The sequence below is a fragment of the Protopterus annectens genome, chromosome 8.part0 (genome assembly GCF_019279795.1).
Source record: "Protopterus annectens isolate FY-2018-M chromosome 8.part0, PAN1.0, whole genome shotgun sequence".
In the NCBI taxonomy this organism is placed as follows: Eukaryota; Metazoa; Chordata; order Ceratodontiformes; family Protopteridae; genus Protopterus; species Protopterus annectens.
The window spans coordinates 433,682,530-433,700,823 of NC_056741.1; positions in this window are offsets into that span (position 1 = coordinate 433,682,530).

An 18,294-nucleotide genomic window follows, 5' to 3' on the forward strand; every position below is an offset into this window, starting at 1 on the left:
TATATATATATATATAGAGAGAGATATATATATATATATATATATATATATATATATATATATATATATATATATGTATATATACAGACATATATATATATATATATATGTATATATATATATATATATATATATATTTATATATGTATTAGATATATATATATATATATATATATATATATATATATATATATATATAGTGAGAGAGAGAGACACGGGGTCAAACGTATTGCAACAGGTGCCTGGTGACCAAGGCATGGTCTGAACACCAGTGTTGATACTGCAGTGCCATACACCATTCCAAAACATTTTACCCATTAACTACCAGATAGGTGGTTGCCTGCCTAACATCGAAGGTGTCAGAAGGGAACATGGGACACAGGTGGACAGTAGCCTCCCCTTTGATATTCACAGTGCCACACTAGTCTTGTAATCTGTCTATGTGGTACGTGTCATCACAAATGTTGTGTCATGTAAGGAAATATAGGTCAGTGTTCCCCTGTACTCATCACAATGCCCCATGTGGTATGTACCTCACATGACAACTACAGCAAGTGGAAAGGCCACAGATATACCTCACAAAGAGTAATACTGCCCTCAAACACATCCCCTATGCAGACTGACTGACATAACCATAGCTACAGTGCGTTGCATACCGGCCACCCAGAGGTTACCTCTGTCGAACATACAGAGGTATGTCACACCCATAGCAGTCAGACAACCACCATGTCAACACCTCACAATCCCACCAGGCTACACGGCCTAGGTCCCTAATCTCCGCCACCTCACTAAACAGCACATGCTGGAGGGATAGGCTCCTATTGTCAAATATGCCATACTCTGGAGTAAATCACCCAGTATTAACAAACAAGGCTCCTCAGTAGCAGATGTCATACATACCCCTGATGATTGTCTGGGGGATAGGTAACATGCCCTGGAAATCACCTCTGTGTATCTGGTTGACAGGAGCAAGTGAAATCAAATTACATGTGTGTCAAAGGCCAGGGTAGCATATGGCTAGGCTGCTGTAGGCCCTAGGGCCAATAGCGTATTACCAGGGCCGGTGTTAGCATTTTGGGGGCCCCCAGCAAATGTCAAGTTGGGGGCACTTCCAGTATAAGTATCATCCTAACAATGCCATCCATCCTAAGCAACCTTTTATTTCATGCTGCAAACTTTTAGGAGTAGTATCCACAGACAGACCTGCAGCTACAAGCTTTTACATTACAACAGGCCTATGTATCACACTATCACTATGTTGAGCTGTCTAACAAAGGGGCAGTTAGAGTTACTGGCACTTAGTTGCAACAGTGATACATTGCAACAAGTCTATGTACAGGTCTGGACTTAAAGTGAAATGATGACTGGACCTACATTTCAACCCCCACACACACACACACCTCCAGTCCTCTCTTCTGATTCTTTCTCTTTTGGGCTCCCCATACCATCCACGTTACCTTTATCTTCCTTCTCTCACATTTTGCCTTACTCTAAGCTTTTTCAAGAAGCCATAACTTTCTATATGCTCTGAAGTGCATTTTACACAACCTTTTCATCCAATAATAGCTTGAACAGAAATTATGATTAAGGAAAGAAATTTACTGCTGTGGTTCAGCTTTAGTTTTCCTTGCATCCTTCAACACACGTTTCCTGAACAAGACAGCCCAGTAATAACCACTTAGGAAATAACTCAAGTCAGGGCCCAAGAAGCCACAGGTTTACAGATGGTCTGGGATGCATTTTAGAGCATTTTCTCAACATTTTACTCCAATGGTTGCCTAAATAAAAATTATGGAGAAAAAAATAATTTCAGTCTTATTTTTTTCTTTCAAGGCATAATTTGTGCCCAAGGCTTTATTTTCAAAGCTGACAAAATTGTAGCTTACAGTAAACTAACAAGTCAGTAGTTGTGAGAATATTTAAGTCTTATCTGGAAATACTGCCTACCTCCATAACCCTCTAAAAAAGACAAGTCACTGCCTATGCATCCCTCTGGTGTAAGACTGGGATGAAAGCAGAGATTTAAATTGCCTTTGTCATATATTTCAAGTGACTGATGATATACATATACATAGCATGTTCTTCACCCCAGCCATCAAAGGTAGCCACATGTATATGTGCCTAGTACATGATTGTGAGAATGATTTCAGTAATATTCAAATTTGTTGCTCCTAGACAGTACACCTCTCTTACACAAGCTATAGTAACCTTCTTTGTACACCTCTGAGGTCTGTGAGAAACACTGCCCTCAGCTCAAACACAAGCTATAATGACTTCATGTGGCACCTCTAATGTTTGATTGTGATGAAAATTAAAGATGTAATATCCACACAATCTCTAGCCCCGCATAACCCATAGCAGCTTTATGTACACACACACACACACACATTTGAGCAGGGCTGGTTTTAGAATGGGTGTGGTTGTAAACAGAGGCTATTATTAGCTTTATCCTAAAAGGGACATATCTCAGCACCATTCAGGTTAAACTGATACACAGAAGAATAATGTATGTGTCCTGGCATTATTGGGTGCACACAGATAAAAATCAGTGATGTTTTTTACACACACACACACACACACACACACACACACACACACACACACACACACACACACACACACACCACAGCAGTACTAGTTATGTACTTATTTCAGCACTGCCTTGTGCAACATTGGTACTGCCACACCAGATTAGTCATTGCTGTTTAGCAGTTGTCAAACAGCAGAAGCAGTAAGATTTATCCCATGGAGGAGTAATGCATGCTTGTCACTGTCCCTACTTTCACAGAACTTCCCTGATTTTGTTCATACTTTTGCTTTATCCTTCGTAAAAAATCTGATTTGCTGTTAAATCATTCAGGATTACAAACAGTCAATTAATCTAGACATCTGAGTTTTATACTTATTGTCCAAAATAGATGTTGATGCAAAATATGTTATTCTAGTAATTTTAAGTGAATTAGAGAAATATTTAAACATATTTATGATTCTGAGTATTTATTTTGGGATTGTACTGAATTCTTAAGCAAATAAATTGAGTTATAGTATCTGGTGTTCTGGTATTAGTTATAAAACTACCTGAAAGAGAAACTATCCCTGATGATCGGAAGCATCAGCTCTTCTTAAAATCCAAAGTTTGCACTGAGGTAAGTCACTCTGGGCTGCTGATCCCTCTAGTGCTTATATTGTTCATGTTCATTATCAGCTTCATACTAATAGGGTCATATCACAGCCCTGTTCATGTTAAAGAGCATAATTAGGAAATGAATGCATTTTTCATTCCTCCTTTTCCGTCAGCAGCAGCTTTTGTGGGGCCCCACACAGACACAAATGATCAGGGGGCCCCTGCAGCCATGGTTTTGCAGGGACTAAAAGTTGGCTATGTAGTTAGTTTTAGTGGAGAAAATGTCCAAAAGCAGAGTTTAACTAAGCCAGGAGCACTATGTCAGTAGTAAAATATTTAATGGCATGCTGATGCCTGGTACTTGACAAAACACTGTTACTACAACCAGAAATATCTTTGAATTGTAAGGGAGATATAAATAAGAGTTATTACCCTCATAGTTTATTAAGTATGCAAGACTGCTGCACTAGCTTTTGTTGGTTTTACAGATGTGACAAAATATCAGGATAAAATAACTTGCTGTGGTTGGGGGCCCCCAGGGAACAGGGGGCCCCCAGCGACCGCAGGGTTCGCTGGTGCCTAAAACCGGCTATGCGTATTACCTACCTATGACATAATGCACACACACATGTACTCAGTGCAATACCTGCTATGTGAGGTGGAATGAGTGTGACAGTGAATGTGTGCAATGTCTGTAACGGTGTGATAGCTTAGTGTGAGGTTGTTTCTGTCATGGTCGTTTGTGTCCTAGGTGTGAGGCCAGAGAAAGATGTGTCAGTTATTGGGATGCAGACATAGTAGGATGGCATATGTTGTGACGTAGTTCCCTGTGTACGACTGTGGTGTCCCATCATAGGCTGAAGCAATACATGTATGCTCAGTAAGTGGTACTGCTGGTGAATCCAGCTGACATTTGAACTGTTGTACTACCTGAAGCTGTAGGCCTAAACAGCACAGTATGGTGTATGTTCACATTCCCTGGTAACACTGTCTTGTGTGTTTCCTGTAGTCTGCACAGATTACATACCTCAGGCATAGGTATCTGTAAGTAGGGGCACACAGTACTGTAAGGTACACAGGAAATGCTCATCTGTGTCAGCATAGATGTGTGTGTTGTATGAATGTCTGATGTGTGTGTAATGATGCCTGTACCATGTGGGCAATCACATGTGTGTTGCAGGGTTTGTGTGTGTACCTAGCAACATGTATACTCTGTTACAGCAGTATGCCAGCTATATTAACAACTGTGCACATATGTTAGATAGGGGTATGGCACCAACGACTAGGGTGGGTTACTGGTTATACTGTAACTGTACTTCAAATTCATTGCAATGGATGACATATTTCTTCATGCATTAGCTTGATATGTACCCCCGTGGCAAGGCTGTGCATTGGATCCCAAACAGTGTGCCGAGTACTGGTGTATACTGGTTTATATGGGTGTGGCAGGCACTGTCAGCCAGTTGTGGGCTGAGCACTGATATGTGGTATTGAATGTGTGTATCCTCTGACAGACGAACAGATGCTATTTATGGCAGTTAACTGATATCTGCACTGTATAATATTAACACATATTGTTTACTTGTCTTCCAGGCTTATGGCTCATCAAAGGAATCCCTCCTACACAGCCGCAGAGGAACAGGAAATCCACCACAGCCTGGTTCAGCACTATACCCTGCTGTTTTCCAGGGCCAGCCAGCACCAGCATGAGCGTATGGCACTGTGGCAAGATCTGGTTTGTCGGGTAAATGACATAGGCATGCATAACCGGACATATGAGCAGATACACCATCACTCCAGTGATTTAATTAGACATGTCCGGCGGCGTGCGTCTGATATCCATAGACAACAGTTTGCCACAGGTGGTTGGGTGGCCATACATCCCCCCCTCACCAGAGTGGAGGAACTGCTCCTAAGTGTGGTGCCTCCTGGTCTACAGCAGCAAAAACATCACACATGTGTCATCATGGAGGTCGGAGCCACCCAGCATAGTGACATGGAGCGTGCAGGTAACATGCCCTAGCTGTAGACTACTGTTACCTTTATTGTTAGATTATGAATATGTGAGATGTGTACTGTGTTTAGCAGTTGTGCTGCCTATTGTGTGCAATACTGATATTTTGAATAGTATCCATACACCTATGCCTGTTGTTCTACTGTAGTTTAGCACACTCACAGTAGCAATGCCACAGTTGTGGCCACTGACAAACTGTGTCATATTCTTGTAGGTCCCTCTGGTGTGACAGCAGGACAAATGATACATGCTGGTGAGTGTGTTAACACTTTAAAATTGGTATTGAAATGTGCATGTCATAGATGAGGTATAGGCCATGTACGCATAACACACCTACGCATAAGGCATGCTGTGCATGTTTGCTGTGAGACGTTAAACATCTCAGCTAAGTCAGTAGCTGCCTCAATCACATGCAATGCACAGATCACCAGACACAAATGTGGCAACACTGTACTGCACATTGGATAGGCATAGTTGACACACATGTACACAACATAACATGTTTGTCATACACAGTACACCTCAACATGCTACACATAGTGTAACCGGACACCCGCTGCCAGGTCACACTTCAGTATCCCACCTGTCATCCACACACCACACATTATATACCTGAGGGGTAGGGGCCTAGCATGGGGCTGTGCAACACTCTTCAACACATAAGACAGTCATGTTAGGCAATGCTCCCTATTGGGCACCTCACACATCCTTGTGCAACGTGGCTGTGTAAGTGTGAACTTAGCCACGGCACTGCGGTTCAGGTACAGCATGCTAGGCGGTGGTCTAGCACATTTTAGTGGCCTTGAGTGACCACATGATGCATGATGATGATGGCTAATGGTATTACACCCCATACAGTTACAGTGACCACAGTACTACACATAACTGTCATTGCTTTGCACCTCCATGTTGTGTGTGTGCACACATATGCACCTATACACATTATGCATAGCATGTTGTGTGTGTGCAAACATATGCAACTATACACAATATGCATAGCAGTTGCATTCTGTACAAAGTGACACATATTTGTCCTGGAATGATATTGGGTATATAGGTCACATGACACACATTGGGTATGTGTGATGTTGAATGGGTTGCAGTCATGTACCATGCAATGTCATGGCTGGCACTGGCATATCTGGAATATGACCCACACTCACCATAACCACTGTACAATGGTCATGTCCAGGATTGGTATTCCATCACGTATACATGCACCACTCACCCCGTGTGTGTACATAGCATGCATGTGCTACACCTGTGTCCACAATTATCTGCTACAGGCACAGACACTGCATTCAGACATGGAAACCCATGTGACACACAGATAACACATGCAGCCATGGTATGTATACCTGTGAGTGATGGTGCACAGGACATTGCAGAGCTTATAATACTTGCACAGAAATGTCGTGTCCTTATACACATTGTGTTCTAGGGTGTAGGCAATCACTGAACATGTACACACATGCACCACAGCCATGTACACTGTCATTAACTATGGCTGTCTACACTCACACTGCATGGACTTGATCAACACATATTCTGCATGCTGACACGTGTGACGTGACTGTTTGCCTTGTGATACTGTCACCCACCTTCAACCACTATTAAGTATGTTTTGGATTGCTGTTGTGTGTGTTTATCTGCTGTAGTGAGGAGTGTTTATGTGTTCCTGTGTGCATGGGTGCATGTGTGCATGTGTTCCTGTGTTCCTGTGTGCATGTGTTCATGTGCAGACCGTAAAGTGTGTTTCCTGTCTTCCTCTCATAGGTGCTGAGTTAGGGGTGGCCGAATGCAGCAGGGAACCTGAAGCCACTGCCAAGGATAGTGCTAATGATGAAACATGTATTGTGGCACAGGAAGGTTTGACAGGGTCTGTTGTTGGTCCGCCAATCGACAGTACACAGCGTTCAACCCCATCTATGCGCACACTCATACTGTCAATACATCCCTCACCACCAATGGCCATAGGTGAGGGACAGCATACAGTTGGCATTGACCAGGAGAGTGTGGTACCCATGGCACTTGCATCCCCTCCCAGCAGCCATAGCCATATTCCTGGAATGGTACCACATAGGCGGAGGTCCAGGGGTTCTCGGGGGAGCACTGCTGGTCATATTGCCCCTGGCAGGCGTGTCCTCACTGGTCTTATGACGTCCAGTATGTTTTGGGCTGTAATGCAGGCTCAAGCACATATGGAACGGTACACCAGGCAGGGACTTAGGGAGCAGAGGGCACATTACACCGCTATCAATGACAGCATCCGTGACATTGCTGGTGCCATCCAGACTTACACCGAGGTCATTGACAGATGTTGGGGGGAGACATTAGATGCCCTCCACAATATGTCTTCCATGAGTCAGGACCATACGGGATGGTTGCGACGTTGACATGGACGCATGCCAGCAACAACAACAGCTGGCAGTGGTCATGGATGTCCCCCAGTTCACAGCCACTCCCGTAGTGACAGTACCAGCCCCAGCAATGCTGGGGCTGGCCTGTCCATTGACCGTCCCAGTAGACCATGTGCACGTGGCTCTGGCCAGTCCCAGCAGGGACATGGGTCCAGTCATCCTACCTCTGCCTCTGAGGACAGTACCCAGTCAGGGTTGGTACCCGATACTGTCCGTAGCACCCCTGCTAGGCACAGATCCTGTGTCCATGGCCGGAAACAGTGATCTGTACAGCCTAGCAGGTACAGTCTGTGGCTGTCCCACAAACTACTGTATATGGCAGCCACATGGTGGAGCTGTGTGCATGCAGACACACACACACATTAACCAAACAACTAGGGCTCACACATACACACACATTACATCAACATTGGCCCATGCTGTACTGTTGTCCCTCACACAAACACACACACACACACACATACAGACATGTCAATTGGATGGGTCAATGTCAGGCTCTGGGAAACAACAAAATGACCTGTGCATATGATGATACCTGTGTCACCTCCTGTCATCTGTAACATTGATGGAGGAACAGGCTAACATGGTGCTGATGCACAGGGTGACATTATAGCAGTGTAGCAATATTAGCAAGTTGTCAACAGGAAAGTGTAATGACATCCTTGTAGGTATATCTCAGCAGACATTATGCATCAAAGCTCTGATTGTCAATGTAGCATTGTTTACACCACTGTTAGATCTGAGTATGTATTGTCCACCCATGTGCCACTTCGCTGAAGTGTAATGTGTTGCCAGCATGTGTTAGTGAGTGGACAGTATGTGTGTGATGTGTGCAGTACAGATTAGCAAGTGTACATCTGTGAACATGGTGGGTGTGCACTGTCTGCATGTACATGCATAGTGGACACATGGGACGTGTGGCATACCCTGTTGTACACATTGTTAACATCTCATGCTATCTTTCAATGGCCAATATGCATTCTACTACAGTTATGTACAAACATGGGTAGACATGTGTGTATGACATGGGTTGACACTATGCTGTGGGTGATACTGTTAGTATCTGTCAATGATTTGCAGTCTGGTAGTATACACAACCTCAACAGCATGACTATAAGCAAGCATTGGATGATGTCCTGACAAATGACACACAGTCGTAGGGAACTCAGTAACAGTTGGATCCTTCTGGTGCTACACTATAACAATAACCAGTGGTAATGACCGCCACCCATTCCTGTGACCACACCTGTTTGGCATATAGCCCCCTTAGGTACATGCAAACACACTAGGGATGTGTCCATCCAAACTCTGAAAATGCATGCATTGGCCTACAATCCATTCCCTGGATGGAACGCATATCCTACACAAGAGTATCATACAGACAGATACCTGTCATCTGATACATGCTGTATAGCAGTAAGCCTACTATGGCATAGTCATCCACATGTACTATACTTACTGTCCCATCAGTACCACATAGGTGGTAGCCCTCAACATGTATGTTGGGTACCAATGTGTACATACGGCCTCATGTTATGTCATGTGTCCCTTGGTATCCACATATCCATAGGTATTGTGGAGTCCCAAGGTGTATCACATGAGACATTAGAGACCTGGATGCATATCTACAAGGCAGTTGTACACCTATAAGGACTGCCCATTATTGGCAGTCATTGTTGTGTATGAACATGTCTGACATATACCCCAGGCATATACCCTCACTCACACTACTCTTAAGTAACTGTCATGGGTGTGTGTGGCACAGATGACCTTGGCCACGGATCACGACAGTGGACGGCCCTGTCACATACATACATATGTGACCTACGATCTGAGAAGCAGCGGCACAACCTGTCAATGGCAACAAATGAATTCATGTAGTATGCAGGCTTCATACCTATGTACTGATTGAGGGGACATGTACACATATATATTTGCCACGCAGATACCTGAACTGTTGTAATCATAATATGTCATACCATAGTAAAAGCAAAACTCACACTGCATTGACCAACAGTGACACAAACGCAGTCAGCATTTGCAAGATTCAAACCCCTACCTAACTATGTTATGATACTAGTGAGAGACGCATTAGCACGGCGCGCTATTTGCTTTACTGGGTGGTTTCCCTTCTCCTGCTGTATTCATAGGGTGGTGACATCATCAGTCTTTCCAAAGAGGAATGTACATCTTTTAGTGTGTTTTCCCAGTCTCCAAAAAGGGCACTCGTTTCAAAGACAATTGCACACATACGCACACACACAATCAGTGTTTGCAGGATTCAAACCCCTACCTAACTATGTTATGATACTAGAGAGACGCATTACCACGGCATGCTATTTGCTTTACTGGGTGGTTTCCCTTCTCCTGCTGTATTTCTAGGATGGTAACATCATCAGACTGGACATGGTAATGTGTGTACACTTTGTTTTATGCCATTCCAGGAATGGTCCATGTGGGTCGTCAGGTGTCAACAGCTTGAACAGGAACTCATAATCCTTACCTTGTGTGATCTATCTGTGGACACATTGACATTCCTTCATATGTCAACACATATTTATGCACAGCTTGTTGGTTTTGTGGGTACTACATGTGTCTGGGATGTTGATAAAGGGCTATTCAAAGTGTATGTGAGACATGTGTAGCTGTATTCAGTGATGTATGTCCTGGGTGGCTGCCTTGCAAACAGTCTAGCATGTTTGGGAACCATGATCCGCACATGAACATTTTATTTATTTTATTTTATTTAACATTTGTTGACCGGGAATGTCCGACTAGGTTCCACAGAGCCTGTTTTCAGCGGAGGCCCGGGGAGAAATGCTCCAGATATACCACAGTTAGTAAGGTTGTGTGTATGTCAGCTTCCAGTAGCTCAGTTTATGACTTCAACCATGATGGACTCCATGGCCTTGCAGATCAGACTTCATAGGGGTACTGGACTATACTTCCCATGGTGCATTTGTGCACCAACACTTGTGTGGAGTGCCATATGTTGCTGTAACACATTCAACGGTTCCACATCCTGTGCAGGGGGGGAGGCTCAGCTGACTGTTCAGGTGCAGGATCTGTTTCTTCTGTAGTTTATGCATGACACATATTGGGAATCAATGTAGTCCACTTGATGCCATGCATTTGGCATTGGGGGTAGCTGTTCATCCATTCTACATGTGATATCTCCTGGTATGATGATATGGACTATCGTCAGTGGGAGGTGGGTATGTATATATAGGCCTGTCTGTCAGGATGTCGGCATTGTCAGTCAGGTACAGTTGGCCCTGACTCATGACATATATGTGTGTACATTGCTATATATGACATAGCTGTTGGAGGTGTCATGATTCAGTCTGGACTCCTTATCAGCTACTCTTTACAGAACACCAACGAACCTGAGCACTAATCCCTGTTATACTCTTTTACACACTTAACACTGTACTGATCCTTTCTGATCTGGCTACAGAGTATGTCATCATGATATCCCGGCATGTCCAGGGGTCGGCTTTGTGTATACTCTCCAGTCCAGCTGGTGAATATTGTGATGTAGACACAATCTCACATCTGCCTCATGTACACAGACAACACTCTCCTCCTCCCGACAAACTCAGATATATGTGTGAGATGCACCTATAGAGACATACAGGGTGCTGAACTCTCTCAACCCATGACTGGCACAGTCTATCAGGTGGTGAAGGTAACCACACACACCACATATCAGTCTCACATATCCTCTGGCAACAGCACTCAAACCACATTATCACACATACACATACTCGGATGCTGTAAATGAACTCTGCCTAAGCAGCAGAGACCTCCACAGCAGGCACACACACAACTGCTACCCCACTACAATACCCACATCTCACATAGTTCACAATGTCAGTGTGCCACACAGTCACTGCCCTTCGGGCTACACAACACACCTAATACACTTGTGATAGGCGACACTTATTGTCAGACACACTGACTTACCACTCACCAGCCCATACATGGGAATAGTCCCTTTGTGCTGTCTGTCGGGTGCCAGGATCTGCCACATAACACATGCAGTCAGGTCACTCCAAAGCAAGTATAGGACTGGCACCATCATTGTCCATGCTGGTGTGTAAAACCTCAGACATTACTCCCTGGACCACATGACATGGTACATGAAGGAACACTGTGATCATGTAGCCCAGGCCAGTATGACCCTGACCTTGTCTAGCATCTTACACCCACCAAGTATGATGTCACAGTATACAGACAAACATATCACATTTAACAGTTGGCTAACTAATTGGTGTCATTCATAGGGGATGCAGTATCTGTCAGCCTGTGGTGACATGCTCGACATGCCACATAGCTTTACTATGCACAGCTTGCACCTGTCACCTTTGGACCTTCGAATGCTGGCTAAGGCTCTTGCTACCACCATAGTGCATTTGTTGAGCAGGGCTCAAAAGACAATCCATGCAGTCCACTAGGTGTCCATAGAATGTGTATGCAAAGGATTCAGCAGTCAGAGCTGTATTTGCCACTGTCTCAGGGTCTCTGAAGGATACCACCTTGCCACTTCACCAAAGCAAGGTGGTATCCTTCAGAGACCCTGAGACAGTGGCAAATATGGCTCCGACTGCTGAATCCTTTACATACACATTCTATGGACACCTAGTGGACTGCATGGATTGTGCTATCCCAAATAACAACAGGACTCACACCTCCAATGGCAGGGGACCTGTCTGGTAGACCCCAGCCATTAATAAGCTGTATTACGTCAGGATGAAGCTACTACATGATAGAGCACAATCACAGATGGGGAAAGCATCTGTGATCTGTACTAGCAGACAGCTACGATCACTCATGTACTTATCTAAGAGCTGCTTCTCACGGACAATTGCACCAGACATGTAGGACTATCACAAGGCCTTCTTCAGTTATGTCAGGAACCTGGGTGGACACTCACTGATATGCTGTGAGTTACTGCATACTAACTAAACTTACCCTGAACCCACTGGCATAGCCAACATCCTGGCAAACAGGTTCAGTGCAGATGTCTCCCCCCCCATCCCCCCTAGGGAGCAACTATCCATCCCAACAGAGTGTAACCTCCCTGACATCACACAGTAACAGGTGAGTGCTGCCCTCCCCAAAGCATACATTACAGCATCAATGGGACCAGATGGTGTCCCGGCCTGCATCTTACACAAGCTTCATGACAGACGTGACCCTCACATTACATCACTGTGCAATATCGGAGTTACTACAGGATATATACCCACGGAATGGCATACAGCGACAGTGGTCCCACTCCACAGAGTTGGTGCCATCACAGACCATAGACAATATTGCCCTATAAGCCTACCTAGCCTGTTCTACAAAGCTATGGAGCATATTGTCATGGCACTCTTACACATAGACATCGGGAACCTACAGACACTGTGTCGTACACATTTCAGCATTGTTGTGGGCAGATCTTGCCTCTTGAACATGTTTGTATTCTTTAGACAGTTAACAGGTCCATCGACATAGGGACAGTTGTACATGCAGCTTACCTGAACCTTGCAAAACCCTTCCACACAATAACCCACTGGGCCATTATGCATAGGCCCACCAGCATCGATATGGACACATATCTCACATGATGGATTGCTACCTGGATCAGGGATAGCACACACATGGTCAGAATTGCAGGTGCCATGTCTGACTATACACCAGTTATACGTGGCATCCCACACGGCTTGGTCCTGGGACCTCTCTTGTTCAGTATATATTTGTCTGACGTACAGGCTACCACAGGGGGAATATGGCTGACCTTGTTCGCACTTGACTGAAAACTGTGTGCCATAATCAACTCTCCAGCTGCCACATGCATACTCCAACAGGGTCTCACAGAGATGGATGACTGGTGCCTGAGCCATGGCCTACAGCTAAATGCCATTAGTTGCATAGTCATCCCCTTTGGGAATACAACATGCCCACACATTACCACATAGGTAGTACTCCATTACATACGGTAGGAGTTGTTAGGTGATTGGGGACATGACTTGTTTGTACTGTCGCCTTTGACATTCACGTTGCCAAAGTGATTGGACAGACCTTCTATATAAGCCACCTTATCCCATATGGTTTCACATCTAGATCGAGTGAGGTCATTGTGCCCCTATACTCATCACAACCATGCTTGGTTACAATGCCACCTTTGGGGTGTACCTTACCCAACACGTGCAGCAACTGTACTGGCCTCAGAAGTTCCTCACCAAGCAGATGTAGGGACTCACATGGATGACATACACAGTTCGGATACAGTAACTCCAGCTCTACTCATTCGCCTACCACCTACTCGGATATGATGTGTGCCTGTTGTTTACAGTAATACCCAACCCAGAATTACTGGACATGCTCCACCTCAGGATATCCGACTCCCTTGTAGCTACACACTCGAGGGACATATACCACAGCACAGATGTTAATAGGACATGCTGGAGGGACAGATTCTTACCCCAGGGCCTCCACTCACTCCGGATTGTGATCACAGTTTCACATAGGCAGAGCCACCCACTGATCACCTACAGGGGACATCTTGATGGCTATATGGGTGATCGTACGTTTACCCCTGGGATATCTTCTGTGTCCCGGCTAGACAGAGGCACACTAGCCTAAATGTACATGGGATATCTTGTATGACCTACTATTCACTGGCACAGTGTAGTAATCTGACAGGGTTGCAAAAGCCAAACACACTCTGGCTAGGCTTGTACATGCCCTAGGGCAGATAGCCTAGCATCGACCTTTGAACCTATGCTTATGTTCGGGATGCAGAATATTTATTTCTCATAGTGTTTGCAGGTCTTTATCGTCTTTGCTTTCCCAGTTTCTATGAACAACTTAGATATCTGCAGAACATGTTTGATCATGACAGGGTTCCACTATATTATATATGTGTCTGTTGTCATGTAACTGTGTGCACAGGGCAGATTGCTGGATAGTAAGTGGTTCCTGGGTTAACACATGCAACTGCCAGATATGTGTGGCCCACTGCTGTACTCAGACATGGCCTAAGTGTGTGAGCATGCCCAGTTCAGGCTTTCCATGTTTTGTTGCCGGACATCTGTCTCATTTTCTCAAGTGTGTGAGCATGCCCAGTGTGACCTTTCAGTATGTTGCGATCTGAAGTCCACTACATTTGTGGATGTGTGTGAACATGACCAATATTAACATTTATACTGTGTGTGTTGGAAGTCAAGTTCTGTTCTTACTGCAGGACTCACCTTTGTGTCATAACTCAACAGGGATTATGCTGTACCTGCAGGGTTTCCATGAGATACTTTGCATAGACTTATCAACATTCCTTCATACTGGCTGACCACTGCAATACTGTCATGGTTTAGTGGTTCAGTACTTTACTATAGTGCACAGTATCCTGGGTTCGAGGTCCATCACTGCTTTATATTTTCATACTGAGCAGACCAGACTGCTTAAGGGCCAGTTAAGCAAATATGAGCATGTTGGCTTTTGTTCAGCTATGCCCTACTTAGACCAGGCTTGTCCGACATTGCTGTATATTCACCAACTTTGCTGGACATTGCCTAATATTACTCGACATTGACCACAGCTGTACTAGTTGGTGTGTGCGATTCTGTTTGCATATACTACATGGTGGTAAATGCTGTTTAGCACTGCCTTAAATTGCTTAACATATGGCAATCATGCCTCAGGTGGTGCTGCAGGGATGCCTATGTCAGACTCACATACTACACTCCCTGTACATGTTTGAAAGCAGGTAGTGTCAACTTAGGCATCCCTTTTACTATATGTGCGAGTCAGAGAGAGAGGTACCATTTCTGGAGTTCCTACTGAGCCAGTGTATGTGCTATGCGTTGCCTCTTTGCCAAGGCCAAAACATACTGGGCAAGCCTCCTTCTGCCTACTGGGGCAGGCTCAGGTTGTTCCTCCTCTGAGTCACGCTCTGCCTGTGATGACATTGGCAATGGCGGGGGGCTGTTTGGCCCAGGCCTATGCTGGTCCTGCTGCAGCTGTTTTCGCAGGATCATATTATGTAGCATAGCACATGCCATGACAATTTGGGTACATGTAGTTGGTGAGTACTGCAAGGCTCCACCAGATGTGTCCAGACACCGTAACCGTGACTTGAGCAGCCCAAACACATGCTCAATTACATTTTGTGTTTGTGCGTGTGCCTCATTATGGCGTTCCTGTTCAGGTGTGTGTTCGTTTCTGATGGGTGTCATCAGCCATGGCTCCAGTGCATAGCCAGCATCCCCCACAAGGTGACCATGTGGGATGTCCCCATTGGCAAATGTCTGGTACAGCTGCGTCAGATGCCAGATATGGGAATCATGGTAGCTTCCAGGGCAGCCAGCACACACATTCAGTATTATGCCCTGGGCATCACACACGACCTGGCAGTTGATGGAGGGGAAGCCCTTGTGGTTGATGTAGACCCTACCCCACTTGCCAGCTGGTGCTTTGATGCATATGTGCGTGCAGTCTATTGCACCCACTACCTCAGGGTATTCTGCTATTTGCTGGAAGAGATGCATATTGCTGGCCAATACCTCACGGGATTGGGGAAATATACATGATCACCAACATGTGCTGACATGGCATCCAGGAACTGGTGCAGTACCCTGGATGCTGATGCCTGTGATATACCCATCATATCACCAGGAAGGTACCTGTTGCTAATATTCTTAGGCCAACACATACCTTGGTTTCCACTGGGATGGGTTCCCCTCTGTTGGTTCTGTGTGTGAGACGTGGCCTGCACAGCTCAACAATTTGCTGCAGGAGGTCTCTGTCCACTCTATAGCTCTCCACTATCTCAGGCTCATGTAGCCCCTGGTAGGTTACCCTGGGCCTGTACACTCTTCTCCGTCTCCTCACTGTGGGTTGTCCCTCAGCATTTCCATTGTCACCACCCTCAGCATGTTGCATATGTCACCTTATAACAGCAATGGCAGCCTCTAACATTTCTTTGTCTCAGTAAAGCTTTTTCAGTTTTCACTTCTATTAGCTTACTGCAGTGTCTCTTGTGAGAAACATAATGGACTGTTGTTTGCAGAGTTTTAAGTGCTAGGCTGGTCTTGGCTAGTGTACTGCCTGTGTAATTGCCTGATTCTGATTGTTTTCACCTGCTAGCTCTGCTTGTACTCCCTGGTAGCTTCCTACTATTTGTTGTGCTTCCTATTTCCTTTCAGTTTCCTCGGGGGGCAGCGCCACGCACACAAGCGTAAACACACTCACAGCAGCTCACACATGCGCACACATGCTTACACGGACTACAACTTGCTTATTCAGGTTAAAACGCACGCATACCAGCGCAAACGCTCTTACAACACTTTAAACTGCCTTATACATGCTTACTCCGGCTTAAACGCGTACACTCACGCACACTGTCTTACTCGGGTTTACAGGCGCGCACACGCACGCATATCCACTCAGCAAGAAACTTTGGTGTTATTCATGGCATACACTTTCCATTTCTTGCCTTTACCTAGCCTACCTGTTGACACACCTCTTTCAATGATGTGTAAATGACAGCTGACATATGCCACTCTGCTCCAATGAGCTTCCCTTCTTTCATACATACCCCACTCATGATGTCACCTATCTTCTACTCTGTTACTCCCCTTATCCTACTCCTACACTCCACTGACTGTGCTCATTTGCTATGTAAACCTGCGATTCACTATCCTAACCCTCCTTTGCATAGGATTGCCTACTAATGCTTGGTTACATCTCTTAGACTGTGCTTCCCCCCTTAGCAACCTCTACTCGGTGGCCATGTTGTCTTCAGCCTGCCATTCCCTTGAATTTTAAATTAAAAATTTAAATAAAATCCTCATTTTTGGGTTTAAATTTTGATTTTTCTGGTTTTTAGAGTGCAGCCCATTTGTGCGGCGCTGCGCTATGCTTAAACATCGGAAATCGGAGAAAAAAAAATAATTGTTTTTATTTTCATATTGCATCGGGAAACATTGCCAATGGCCATATATTTGGCCATTGGCATGCTTCCACTACTGGATGCAACCTTTATTTGGAGCTGTCACTGCTCGTTTTGCTATTTGCAGAACGGTACTCAGTCGTCAACTGAGTACATTTCTGCAAATTACACTGCTCTTACTCAGACAGGTTCGGGTTTCCTATATTGCAAATCTACCTCATTTGCATGCCTTTCGGCTGCAATTGAGGTAATTTGCATGACCCGGCCCTGTCCATGTAGGAGCCGTTTTAGGAGCTCTCTTGCACGCCCCTGCAGGCTGTTCCTGGATCGCTCGTCGGACATGATGGCTGCATGGAGTCTTACTCTACTCTTAGACTCCGTGCAAGCAATCGTGAATCCGGCCCTCTGTAAAATAATTTATATAGTGAAAGAATTTTCCCTTATAATGCCTGCTTTGTATTGCTAATTCGATTTGTAAACAAGTTCTGGTTGTTCAAGTAGAAAACACAGATTAATCCTTTCAAAACCAGCATTTCCAAACTTTATCCCTAAAATGCCTTTTAAACCCTGAGTGAAACTACTTCAGTGATACTGTAATTCTGCTGTCTCACTGAAAAAAAAAAACAGACTCTTAATGCTTTCTGTCAATTTTGTGTTAATTTACCCTGACTTCATAATGCTCGCAAACACACCAGGTAATAATAATCATCTCCTTATCTCTATTAAAAGTGCACACATCATCTTTACAAGCTACCATTAAGAAATAAGTCTGGACACTGCATATTCTATCATGAGTTAC